The sequence below is a fragment of the Canis lupus genome, chromosome 16 (assembly GCF_011100685.1).
Source record: "Canis lupus familiaris isolate Mischka breed German Shepherd chromosome 16, alternate assembly UU_Cfam_GSD_1.0, whole genome shotgun sequence".
Taxonomy (NCBI): domain Eukaryota; kingdom Metazoa; phylum Chordata; class Mammalia; order Carnivora; family Canidae; genus Canis; species Canis lupus.
Window position 1 is genome coordinate 56,041,201 of NC_049237.1, and position 13,586 is coordinate 56,054,786.

General features: G+C 42.7%; 1 protein-coding gene across 1 annotated transcript in view; it reads right to left on the reverse strand.

The window, feature by feature from the left end:
* MCPH1 (microcephalin 1) overlaps positions 1–13,586 on the reverse strand; it is a 233,188-nt gene that overhangs the window by 135,621 nt on the left and 83,981 nt on the right.

The window sequence follows — 13,586 nt, forward strand, 5'->3', positions numbered from 1 at the left end:
ATTTGTGCTGCTTGTGTCTTACCTCATCTTGTCCACCCAGAAAAAAATGAAAATGGATTATTCGTGGATCTTAGAGCTTAACGGCCCACTATTAGCCACTTTTTACATATAGCTAAGCAAAGACCAGGGTGACCCAGCATTTCACCAGCACACTGACATGTGGAGTCCGAACATCTTTATAAATAACACAAGCTCGTATTTTTCTTATCAAAATGAAAACAAAGAAATAAATATAACACATTCCAATGTAACTAAAACAAACATCAGACATATCACTTCACTGTATGAAAACACAGTGGAAATTATTATTACCACCATAGACAATAAGCCAAATATTATGGCTACTGTGAGCAATCACTGATTCTTACTCTTTCTGTGAATTTGAGGCATAAGGATTTTTTTTTTTCCTTAGATGAGCATCAGGCCATCTTATTTTCAATGAGTTTTAACACAAAAATCGTGAACTATGTGGATATCTTCATGATATATGAGGCACATTGTTTTTATACGACACTTTTAGCTCATCAGAGGCAAAAACAAATTCTGAGGTTCTTTAAAGAAATAAGTATGTAAAAAAAAAAAAAAAAAAAAAAGAAATAAGTATGTTTAGTCATCTACCTACCCACTTATTCATTCTACGAGTAAGTACTCTGTTTCAGTTCGATCCCAGGTCCTGGGCCAGGTGAGAAAAGACAGGCATGGTCTCTGCCCTCAAAGTGCTAAATAGCCAAGGGTCTGTTAAAGACATTCTGCTTTTATGTTTGAAACTTCCTGTGCTTTGACCTAGTCCCCTGTGCCAAGGAGGGTATGGCTATCTCTAGGGGGGTTTCGCCACCAAAATATACTGTTTACAAGTTAAAAATTGAAACAAATGTTCTACTACACTAAAGTCATACGTGGCATATCAGAAATACCTGAAAGGTCGAATGGTACAAACTTCCAGCTACAAAATAGTTCATGGAGATGTCACGTACAGCATGGCGGCTATTTGAAAGTTGCTAAATGAGTAGATCTTAAAAGCTCTCATCACAAGAAAAAAATTTTTTATGACTGTGTATGGTGATCAATGTGAGGTAGGCTTACTGGGGTAATCACTTCACATATACAATTAAATCGTTATGTTGTATGACTGAAGCTAACAAAATGTTATATGTCGATTACACCTCAACTTAAAAATTGTGAATGATGTTAAGAATTTGTATATCATTCTTTCTTGTTTTGTTATTAGCTAATAAAATCAAAGTCAAAAAGAATTATATAAAGAGGGGAGGTGCTTGGCTGGCTCTGTCGGTAGAATGTGCAACTCTCTGGATCCCAAGGTTGTGAGTTTAAGCCCCATGTTGTGTATAGAGATTACTTAAAACCAAATCTTAAAAAAAAAAAAAAAAAAAAAAAAGAATTACATAAAACAAAATTCGGTGGAGAGGTGTTTTTCTGTGCACTAACGGACATTCTCCCGTGGTGGTAAAAAAGACTGACTCAAAAAGTAGATCCATCTGTACCTATGGCAAGATGCTATTTCAGTTGACAAAACCACTTATAGTCACATATTTCTCATTCTCCGGCAAAGAAAAGCTCAAAGTGTTTTCTGTAGAGAACATTCCAGGGCAATGAATTTTAGGAGAAATGTATTGTGTGGATCATAAAAAGTGTCAGGTAGCAAAATATACAATGCTGTCGATGATAGTTTTGAAGAATGTCTGACAGTTGTCTAAAATCCGGCATTTCTTACATCAGCTCTCTTCAAAACCATCAGCTCTCTTCTTTTCAAGACTATCACGGAAGTCTAATTCACAGAGGTACTTAGGCAGACACAGAGTTCACGTGTGCCGTTCTTTGGCAACCTATTTTAATTTGGGGATAGAGCTTAGACACCTGAAAGGATGGAGGGCAAACAACATCCTCAACATTCCTGGCATATACAAAATGACATGTAAGTGACCAATCGCTGAAGACCATGAAACTTCAAGAAGTGCCAGCAAATCAAATCGTGGTTGTGTGCTTTTGACAAGAATCTCAAGAAAAGATATTTCTGTGTTGTTATTGCACATGAGAACGGTTTCATTGGGCGTCAGAAACACAAGTGACAACTGTGTTGTTGCAGAATGGGAAGTTCTGCAGTGGGAAGTTGCAGAAGTGACATAATAAGATGAACCAGGAACAGCTGGGTGGCTCATTCGGTTGAGCGTCCCTGGAGTCCAGGGATCCAGTCCTGCATTGGGCTCCCTGCCCTGCAGGGAGTCTGCTTCTTCCTCTCCCTGTGCCTCTCCCCCTGCTTATGCACTCTCTCTCTCTCTCTCTCAAGTAAATAAATATTTTTAAAAAAAGAAAAAAAGAAAAAAGAAAAAGAAAGATGCATCTGTAGGTACAGCTGGAATATTTTCTAGAAATAAGCTTTGAATTTGTGACACAACTCCATACTAAGTGGATGTCTTGGAGTCTTCAGTCATAAGGCGACAAGGAGATGATCTCAGGTTTAAAAAAAAAAAAAAAACAATTAGGAAGTGGAATCTGATGTACCATTAAACAAAAAAACACTGCAGTTCCTGAAGGCCCAAATTACAAAGGGGCCACAAATATCAAACAAAACCGAGTCTCTTAACTTGCTGATTTTCAGCCTCATGCTTTTAAACTGTTTGACAAATATGACACCTTTTGCTTTAATACGCATTACCTTCGGGCAGCCCCGGTGGCCCAGTGGTTTAGTGCCGCCTTTGGCCCAGGGCCTGATCCTGGAGACCCGGGATCGAGTCCCACATCGGGCTCCCTGCATGGAACGTGTTTCTCCCTCTGCCTGGGTCTCTGCCTCTCTCTGTGTGTGTCTCTCATGAATAAGTAAATAAAATCTTAAAAAAAAAAATACACATTACCTTCATCTGGTTTCTTCTTTCCTGCTAAGCTGATAGGTTCTGCTGCTCCACAGGCACACGCCCAACTCACTGGGATAAAACCACACTGCCGGGCTCCAGGAACATGCTCCTTCAAGTGGCCTTACTACAAAGCTCGAATCGTGTTAGGTTGCCCATCCAGCTGCCTTAACTGTTGTCTATGATTCACGTCACAGCAGGAAGTTTAGAAATAGTCATGTGGTTTCTACTTCCTCAATTATTGTGCAACTTCCTCCCCACGCTTGTTGCTCCTAAGACTCCTGACAGCAACCATCTTTGTCAGATCCAATGGCTGTTTCTCTGCCTTCGCTGTGTTGGTTTTCCAGTGGCATTCCACGTGGTCAAACATAGCCTCCTCTATGGGACAGTCCCCTCTAACTCAGCATCCCACCGTCCTGGTGCTCCCCCTCATCACTGCCTTAACTGCCTTGGTCTCCCTTGCTTGATCCTCCTCTTTCCCGACTTCTAAATGTTGGCCCAGGGCTCAGTGTTCGACTTTGCTTCTCCCTTCACTGTACACTCATCTCCTAGATACCATGGCTCTAAGTTCCATCTATGCACAAATGGTTCCCAAAGGAATATTTATAGTCCTAACCTTTGCTCTGGACACACGTATGTGCGCGCACACACACACACACACACAACTTAATGAGATATGGGTTAGCTCTACATGAATGTCTAATAGGGATCCCACACCCAATATGTATAGATCAGAATTTTTTCTTGTACCCCAAACCTGCAAACATTTTTCTTCCCTGAGGATTCCTTGCCCCAGTAAATGCTACCACTATCTACCCTCAGTTGCTCAGGTAAAAAATTTGGGTAGGAGACATCTTGACTTCTCCATTGACACGTGCCGCATGTTACCAAGTCCTGTGAGATCTTCCTAATAAAGTACAGCAGTCTGATCTCTTCTCTCCACCTATCTGCCACTATGCTAGTCGTGCTCAAGAGCATCCGTTTCCCCCCACCTCTCTCCTGCTCCTCTCTGCGTGGTTTTTCTTCCTCTGTATCATAGTGTGCTGGCGTGTGTCTCTGTCTCTTTTCTGTCTCTCTGTGTGTCTCTCTCTTCTTTCTCTCTCCTTGTAATCTCTGACGCAGATGATCATAACTGTCTTCCTCTGGTCAGTCTGCTTACTCTAACCTTCCTGCAATCCATTCTTTACGCAGAAGCCAGAGAGAGAAAAGCCTGTCACTCTCTAGTTCACACACACCAGCAGCTTCCCGAACTCCTGACCGTGACCTCCAGGTGCTCTGGTCCCTGGCAGTCTCTCCAAATACCTATCCTTTTACTCCTCCTCAAAGCGCCTCAGGGCTTTCGCTTCCATGCAAAGTCTCAGCTTCAAGACCCGTGCACTTGCTTTGCTGTGTCGAATGTATTAACTAGAGTGTCTGGCCCCTTCACAAAATTAAAGAACAAATTATTAAAGATATGAATTCCAAAAATGACGATGGAATCTCAATGGTTGTGTTCAGAGTGACTTCACAGACTTCTCATGCTCCAAGACAGCTCTCCCTTAAACTCCTCTACGAGTTGTCCTTGATGACAATCACGATCCCGTTGACAAATCTTCTCAAATGTTCTCAGGAAGGGCAGCACCAAAGCCCTTCATTTTCCAGGGCAATCACTCTTTTCCTATCTGTCCTCAACCATGATTTCCTACAGAACTAGGAAAGCACAGTGGATCCACTGAGGAATTGCCAGGATGAACCAAAGGGATGGCGGGGAGGATGGAGGATCAGAACAGGACCACCTATGTCCTATGTCCTGGGGTGCCCAGGGCCAGTTCTACTGCAGCTTGCCCAAGGTTCTGCAGAGGAAAAGTGTGGGCATTCTTCAGTAACTACCTCACTGAAAAGAGCGACGTACGACAAGCCATACGTGTCTCCACAAGCAGAACCCATTATTTTAATAACAAAAGTTTACAAATTAGGTGTAGTCATCTTTGAGATGACTATTTACAGCCACTGCTTTAGGACAATGCCATTATCAAGACTGTTTCAAAGATACACATTCAAGTCGGACAAGTTATTTTTTCTAGTATCTCCATCACTCAACACAAACAGGGTCCTTCTCTATAGCAAATATGTTCTGTAAGGACCTGATGAGACAGTGTGTATGAAAATATATTTTAAAGTGTAAGTACTTTTTATCAAGGTATAATTATCTGTGGCACAGTAAAAACAATAAAATCTATGTCAATTCAGAGAATCAAACAGGAGACGTCAGTCAGCTTGGTACGATAAGTGTCTAGCGCATGGTTGCAGCCAACAAACGTTTGCTTAGAGAGAACTTAAGACAACAGCTCAAAAACCCTAGTGACAAATGTGGTACACCAAGCACATTTTGCTTAAACATTATTCTTAGAATGTGCTCAGACATTAAGGTTAAAAAAAAGAGAGAGAGAGAAAATGGTTTTCAAGAGGAATCTTTTTTACACAGTCTTGGGAGGATAGCATGATGGACTACAACACCAGAGACAACCCTTGACCTCAGGTCCAGTTCTGCCCCTGGTTATAGTTCTAGGAGAGTAACTCAGCCTTCTTCACTAGCAGACGAGAGGTCCACACTGCAGGAACCACAGGCCTCATTCTAATTCTGACACCTGATTCTATGTTCACACCAATTAAATCAGACTCACCATGTACTGAATCCAGTGTGAGAAAGTCAAAATTGCATCACATCATTTCAAGAAAATTAACTCATCATGACATCATTCTCTGATTTTATGAAACACTTGATTATGAAGTGTTTTTTGTTCTTTTATCAACAGTTAAACTGTCTTGAAATTTGGCTGTAGAACTGAAAGGAACTCTGTATCAGGCCTTATTCCTAAGCTGTTCAGAATCCACGTGTTTTGACCTGAATAGAGGCTGAATTAGTCCTCACTGCTCTGTGGTGTCTTTGAGGTGGAGATGGGGCTTTATCATGTAACAGGAGCCAGAAGGAAGAAGCCCGGGTCACTGGCATTCCACTACCTTTCGCTGAACACAAAGCAGAGGAAAGGTAAAGCAGCACTGTAGATAAGTCAGGGGAGAATGGAGGAAACACCAGATAGGTGAAAGTTAGAAGACAGACGCTCTAAGGAATTCAAAGAGCACTATGCTTAAATACAATGCAGCAAAGAAGCTCTTGGTCTATGGGGATCCTTCGGTCAAATCGATTTCTTTATTTTTCTGTGTTATACTTCCTGTCTCCCACGAAGAGGAAACAGGGCAACTCGTGACACGGTTTTCTGTTTCTCTGTATCTGCCAGACAATTTAGTCATGAAGAAGCAAAAACACAAGTTATTCTCTCTGCTGAGAACAGTGGGGTTAACGAGAGTAGGCACTGGTGTAAACACATACACATTGTCAACAGGGTTGTCCAAAAAAAAAAAAAAATTTTTTTTTTAAATAAAAATTCAAACTGAATTTTGTTATAAAATCGCCATAATTTTTTTGATATGACTAACTGAGCCACATACAACCATCTAATTTTGAAGAACTGCTAGAAGGCTCCTTTACAAGCAATTTCCAGAGAATACCACACAAACCCTGAAATAAAAACATTCTCAGTAATGTTTTTCTTGGAGGCAAGCTTATATAGCTAGCCAAAAGGAATATTTTAAGAATCCCCCAAATTGCATTGGGGACAAGGAAAAAGGAGGGGACCACAGAGAGAGAGGGACAGTCATTCCTTTACACAAAGACAACGTGATTCCTGAAGTATATCATATGGACGCTTCAAGTCTTGGCCCTAAAAGAAACTGCATCCTGTGGAATTCATATCTAAAGTCACACACAAGTTGCAGATGAACAGTAAATTGTGTGCTGAGCTTTAGACATTATGTGGCTTGGCTTATAAAGGGCAATGGCAGCTATTCTCACTCAAAAGAGTGTATCGTGCATGAGTTCAAGCCCCACGTTGGATGTGGAGATAACTTAAAAAAAAAAAAAAAGTTTATCCTGTTTGTGCAACTGCATTTTTTTTTTCCTAAAATTAAAGAAGGGAGGCCATAGAAGGAGCAATTATCTTTGTCTCATTTAAGTGACATAAACAGGGAAAGAGATTTGGTTCATTTCTAAGTTTGTTTGTTTTTTTCCTTAAGAGTGCAAGTTAGCAGTCACCTATTAAAATCAATAAACACGCAACACCAGTGGGAGGAAACATTTGGCAGGCATCGCAAGTACATCACCAATCACAAACACGCATTTTACTGTAGGCTGCAGTAGATCTGGTCCTTTACATTTCCCAGGAACCGGTCACTTCTCACAAGTAATGAAGTGTTTAGGCATCACCGGTAAAGCCATGTCTGTAGCTGTTTTCGTAGAAGGATACTAATGCCAAAACTATTGGTCTTAAAAATCTGAGAGTGATCACTTGCAGCAACAGGAAGACCCTGAGGGTTTTGGAGAAGGTTGAAATATATGAAAATCTGTACTACGGCGGCTTTTACAGAAATGGGGGTTCCTTTTTTTTTTTTTAAGATTTTATTTGTTCACTTGACAGAAGGAGGGGAGAACACAAGCAGGGGGAGGGACAGGCAGAGGGAGAGAGAGAAGCAGACTCCCCTCTGGGCAGGGAGCCCGATGCGCGGGACTTGATCCCAGGACCCTGAGATCATGACCTGAGCTGAAGGCAGATGCGTCCCCCTCTGAGCCACACCCCAGCATACTGAAATTCCTGCAGACACCCAAGGGGTACTCTTCTTAGGGCCCTCAAAGAACGAATGCGGGCATACTTCCTATTGTCCACCAGCTCTCTCATCCTCGCTGGGGGTCCCCCCATCACACCCCACACTCTCTCTTCTCCTAAGTGCCAGCTGCACTCAGCGGCCTTCATGGGCCTTCTTCAGCACTCGCAAGGACAGAACGGACCGTGCATGCTGAACTCAGCTTCCATGCGACCCGGTGAGGGACGTACTGTCACACACAGGGGACTGTGGCTCAGTAAGGAGGAGTGTTCTCAGCACCCAGACAGTTCGACCGAGCCTATTCCCATTTTACCTAGGGATGGAGGTTAACTTGCAGTCTGTGAAATCCCCGGATCTGGGCCCAGCCATAGAGCTTGGCACTGAACTCTCCCATACTCAATTATTTTTCCTGTTGCTTCGTGGTTATCATCCCACTAAACTGTCAAAACATCAGAAGCCTGGATCTTGTGTTATAGGTTTGTGGGTCTTCTATTTCAAGATGACCTTAGTGCAAACGCACGGCCAATTTGGACATTGTAAGTGATGATGCTAATGTGATGGAAATACACAGGGACCTCCAAACATATGTGTATGGGTGTGTATTTTCAGGGTAGGTATTTAAATCGTGATGTTCTTTTCATCCCTATTCTCTCTGAATGACTATTTTTTTTGACTTTGGTCTTCCTAGGAGAAGCCAAGATAAAAATATATGAACTTGTCGGAAGTCACATTTTAGAGAAGAAACTGGCTTAATCAGTGGTTTAGTATGGGAAAAATAATATTAGGTTTTCAGGCGGCTGTTTCACCACTATTTAAAATCACTATACTGGTATGGTGCAATGCGTTACTTTAAAAAAATTAACTGAGTGCTTTCATGCGCCGTCTTGCTAGTGTTAAAGCCTTGAGGAAGGTGCTCAATGCTCTTAGAGCTGTCTCGCTCCTGTCTTTGCTCTGGTCTCCGAGGTCCACAGAGCTGTCCTCCCTGCCCAGGCTGGCCTGGCTCCCCACCAGCATCACCCAGTCAGCAGGAAGGAGCATGAACAGCTTCAACATGGTTAGAGACCCAAGGCAATCTATTTTACTCTTTTTCTGTAAGCATTTCTTCTTTATTTTCTTCTTAATGTTCTCTAGATGAGAACTGTCTTTCTTCTTGTTTATAATCAACAAAGCCAGTTCTGAAGACAACAAGAAGTCCTCAATCGGTGTATTGGCAGAGCCGCTTCCTTCCGGACACCCTCAGGGAGACTCTGGTCCGAGATGCCCTTGGCTGCTGAAAATCCCTGGTGTTCCCTGGCTTGTAGATACATCACCTCCTCTCCACATGGCCATCCACGCTCTGCGCCGCTCTCAGCTTTCTTAAAGCGCATCCTTACAGAATTCACACCACTTAAAAGTCACCAACCAGAGGTGCCGTGAAGCATTTGATATGGGGCTTATGGAATTAATACATTTGTACTTGTGGGACTGCAGAATGATGAACCCTCTCAAAGCTGTCCACAGCTGAGCCCCAGAAAATGTGAGCATGTCCCATGTTTCCATGGTGAAGGGGACACTGCAGGGGCAGTGAAGTCAGGGAGATGGGGAGCTATTGTGGATTATCCAGGTCAGCCTCATGAGACCACAAGGGTCCTTATAAGTGAAAGAGGCAAGAAATCAGAGGAGGTGTGACAAGAGAAGCAGAAGTCAGAAGGACTTGATTGCTGCCAGGGGCCACAGGCCAAGGAATGCAGGTGGCCTTTAAAGCTGGAAAAGTCAGGAAACAGACTCTCCCCTTGAGATTCCAGAAGGAATGTGGCCCTGACAACACACCAGGGCTTGAGCCCAGTGAAACCTATTTTGGACTTTTGACCTCCAAAATCATAAGAGAAAAAAATCTGTGCTATTTTTAAGCCAGTAAATCTGTGGTGATTTGTTACAGCAGCCAGAGAAAATGAATACAGTCCCATGGACCCCGCAGGAGAAGAAATTATTCAAGGTGATGTCACCTTGTGCTTGTTTAAGAGAGCTGCTTCTGGCCGAGTTGGCTGAGCATCTGGCAAGGATCCGTGGGTCACATGCAGGCTCCTGGTGCAACCATCACCGGGTACCCAGCTAGTGAGAGCCAGGGGGAGCAAGGGCCCTTGTGCTGGACTCACCGTCCAGGTGCTCCTGGTGCTGGGACAGGACGTGCCGTCTAGGCGGTGTCTGGCCCTGGCACTGGTGTCTCTCCAGGTTCACGAGGCCTATCTTGGTGCACAGGCTGAAAGGGCAGCCCACCCTAATGTATTCCTCTTCAATCATAAAGGATCTTTGAACTGTCCTTGTAACCACTGTTACACAGCTGCTCGGGTCACGGGCACCAGCACTGCCTGCACCTCCTTCCCCTCACAACCTGCAGCCTACCCATGGGAAAGCTGCTGCACTCCGGCCTCACAGTATTATCCACATCAGACTGTGTCTTGCCACCCAGTCCAAGCTGCGGTTTTTCTCTCACTGGGAAACTAAGAAGACAGTCTGCCAGCGGGTTCCCTGATGCTAGTCCTTCTTCCCCATGGTGAGCTCCCTATGCAGCGGCCACCATCCTTTGAAAAACACAGGTCAGAGCACCTTGTTCCCTGCACAGAAACTTTCTGATAGCTCCTCATGACACAGAAATAGTATCCAAACACCCTACTGTGGTCCAGGTTCCCTTTACCCACTGGCTCTCTTGTCTCATCTTCTACTTTTTCTCTTGGTGAACCCCAACCAAACCTTCTTATTGTTCCTCAAACATACTGTTCCTGCCTTCGGGATTCCACTCTCATGGTAGTTGTCAGTGCCTTGAAGACTGGACACGGAGGGCTGACTTTATAGGAGCTGTCTGGGAACCCCAGCAGTCCAACCCCTGGAGGCCTGGGGTCCTGCGGGAGAAGGGGATGCACAAGAGAAGGGGGTGCATCTGGTGGGAGTAGAGTCTGGGCAGCCCTGCAAATGGAGAAGAGGACCATGCTATCCTGAGGTCAGCTGGTTCACCAGCAGGCAGTCCACAATGCAAGAGATTCATCCAAGTTGTGACTAGTAACATGATTGTCTTTAAGGAAAAAAAAAAAAAACTTTATTTATTTGAGAGAGAGAGAAAGGAGGAGGGGCAAAAGAGAAGGAAGAAGAAGAGAGAAAGGACTCCAAGCAGGCTCCTCGCTGAATGCAGAGCCTGAGGTGGGACTCGGTCTTACAATCCTGAGATCATGACCTGAGCAGAAACCAAGAATTGGACACCTAACCATCTGAGCCGCCCAGCTGCCCCTACAGAGTTGTCCTTTATTACTGAGCCATATTCCACAGTAGGGAAGGATGGTTCCTTTATCTCTTTACCCACTGAGGGACATTCGTGCTGTTGCCAGGTTTTGGTGATTATAAAGAAAGCTGTTACAAATATTCATGACATTCATGGACATGTTTTTGTGCAAGCGAGAGCTTTCATTTCTCGAGGGCAGATACCTAGGAGCAGGTTCGCCAAGTGACATGGTGAGTATACAGTTACATCACATCAAATTTCCCAACTGTTTTTCAGAATGGCTGTGCCACTTTCCACCCTCACCAGCAGTATACAATGCTCTGCATCCTTTGCTAGAGGACTGTCGACATGCTTTGTAATCTAGCCATTCTGTTAAATCCGTGGTAGTATCTCACTGTGGTTGTAAATCGTATTTCTCTAACGACGCTGAACATCTTTTCATCTGCGTATCTTCAGTAGACTGTTCAAAAAGATGCTTTTGGCTATTTGTTCTTTGGTTGTCTCTTATTTTTGAGTTTTGAGAGTTCTTTATATATTTTGGATTTAAGTCTTTGTTAGATGAGATGTGCAAATGTCTTCTACTGGCTTCCTTAGGATATTCTTCACAGAGTAGAAGTTTTTACACTTGATGGAGTATCACTTATCACTTTTTCTTTCACACATCATGCTTTTTCTGTTGTATCTAAGTACTCTGGGGGCACTTGGGTGGCTCAGTAGGTTAAGCATCTGAGATCCCAGCATCTCAGCATCCTGGGATCAAGCCTTGTATCAGGCCCCCTGCTCAGCAGGGAGTCTGCTTCTTCCTCTCCCTCTGCCACTCACCCTGGTCATGCTTCCTCCCTCTCTCTCCCTCTTCTCTAATAAATAAATAAAATTAAAAAACAAAAGAACTCTCCACCTAAACCTGTGTCATACCGTATGTATACTTCTTAGAGTTGTATCATTCTGTATATTAGTCCGTTCCATTTGGAGGTAATCTTTGTATATGGTGTGAGACACAGGTCCAGTTTTGGTTGATATCCAACACCTTTTACTGAAAAGACTTACTTTCCTCCACTGAACTGCTTTTGGTTCTTGTCAAAAGCCAGTGGGCTTTATTTGTGGGCCTATTTCTAGACTCTCCATTCTGTTTCATTATGTCTATCTTTTCCCAGACACTGAATTGCCTTAATTACAAAAGCTTTAAAGGATACCTTAAAAATCAGATAATGCTAGTCCTTCAACTTTGTTCTTCTCTTTCAAAATTGTTTTAGTTATGCTAGTTCCTGTCTCCCTCTCCCTCCTTGTGTGTGTGTGTATGTGTGTGTGTGTGTGTGTAGTTTAGAATCAGCTTGTCTATATCTTCAAAGAATTCTCCTAAGATTTTAATTGGGAATGTATTGAATCTACAGATTGTTTTATGGAGGAGTGACATTTTAATTATACTGAGTCTTCCAATCCATGAACATAGTATGTGAGAGACACTTATTAGTTCTTTAGTTTTTTTTTTTTTAACCAGTGTTTTATAGTTTTCAGCATATAGATCCTGCACACATTTTTACGTCAGATTTACACTTGAGTATCTCAATGTCGACCCTTGTATCTTGGCAATTTGTTCTAAGAGCTTTTTTGTAGAATTCCTGTGACTGCCTACATGCAGAATCATTGTGTCTATGAAGAGAACTAGTTCCATTTCTTCCTCTCTAACCTAAATGTCTTTTATTTCATTTTCTTACCTTATTGCATTTGTACTTCATTCATTCATGCATGTGACCAGATGGCCCGGACTCCGCATGAGCACTGGAAGTTCACCAAATAACACGTCCACATCCTGCCTTTCTCATGTGTGGTGGTTAATCCCACATATAGTTAGCATACGCTAAATCTGCATCTGGCTCTGTTCCTATGATGATTAGTGGGAGAATATTGGCAGTACACTGAGCAGAAACATGGAGGCATCGAGGGAACTGGTCTTCACACACGGCAACAGTAAATACTGATTCCCGTTTCTGACCTCTCTGCTCAAAGTCCCAGAAGAATAGATGGGACACACAATCAAGCACAGATGTATATCTTCATAAATGACAAAGAATATTTTTTTTCCTCTGAGACATGGGGGAAGGAAGAGTGGACTGATACAGAAACAGAAACATTGTGAATTGAAGAGAAGGAAGACAGCTCAAGGATTCATGGAAGCTGGAGTTATAAATGGTATTTCTTACAAAGAAACATGGATCGGCACAAATAGATAATTAGATAAGGTGGTGCCCAACTGCCACCAGTGCAAATAGTACTTTTTGCAGGGAATTTCAAACTTTTCTGCTTCGTGACTTAAAGGACTAATGGCGCAAATGTCTTATGCCAGAGAGCTGCAGGGTTAAGTCATAACAGAGGAAAAAGGCCACAGCCATTCTTAAAAATACATCTGTAGTTTGTTTGCATATTATAATTCTACTGGTTTAAATTAACACAATATTAATATAATACATTCTTGGGGGGGAAGCTGGAGGGTGGAGATGTAGCAGATTCAATACAGTAACACAAGTAACAAATGACAGTACTCACAAGAAGCAATGCTTTGGAGGGACCACAGGTTGTGGATCAAAGTAAAAATAGAAAAAGTAACAAACAATCTCAATTTCTGTGAATAATGAAAATAGTGATTTTTTTTAAAAAAAACTACCTTTAATGCACAGAAATAAGGGTAAGTAATGTTACAGATAGATATGCGTAAGATAAAACATATCCAAATGGGATTAAATGAACATGTTTCATCCTAAGTAAATCCA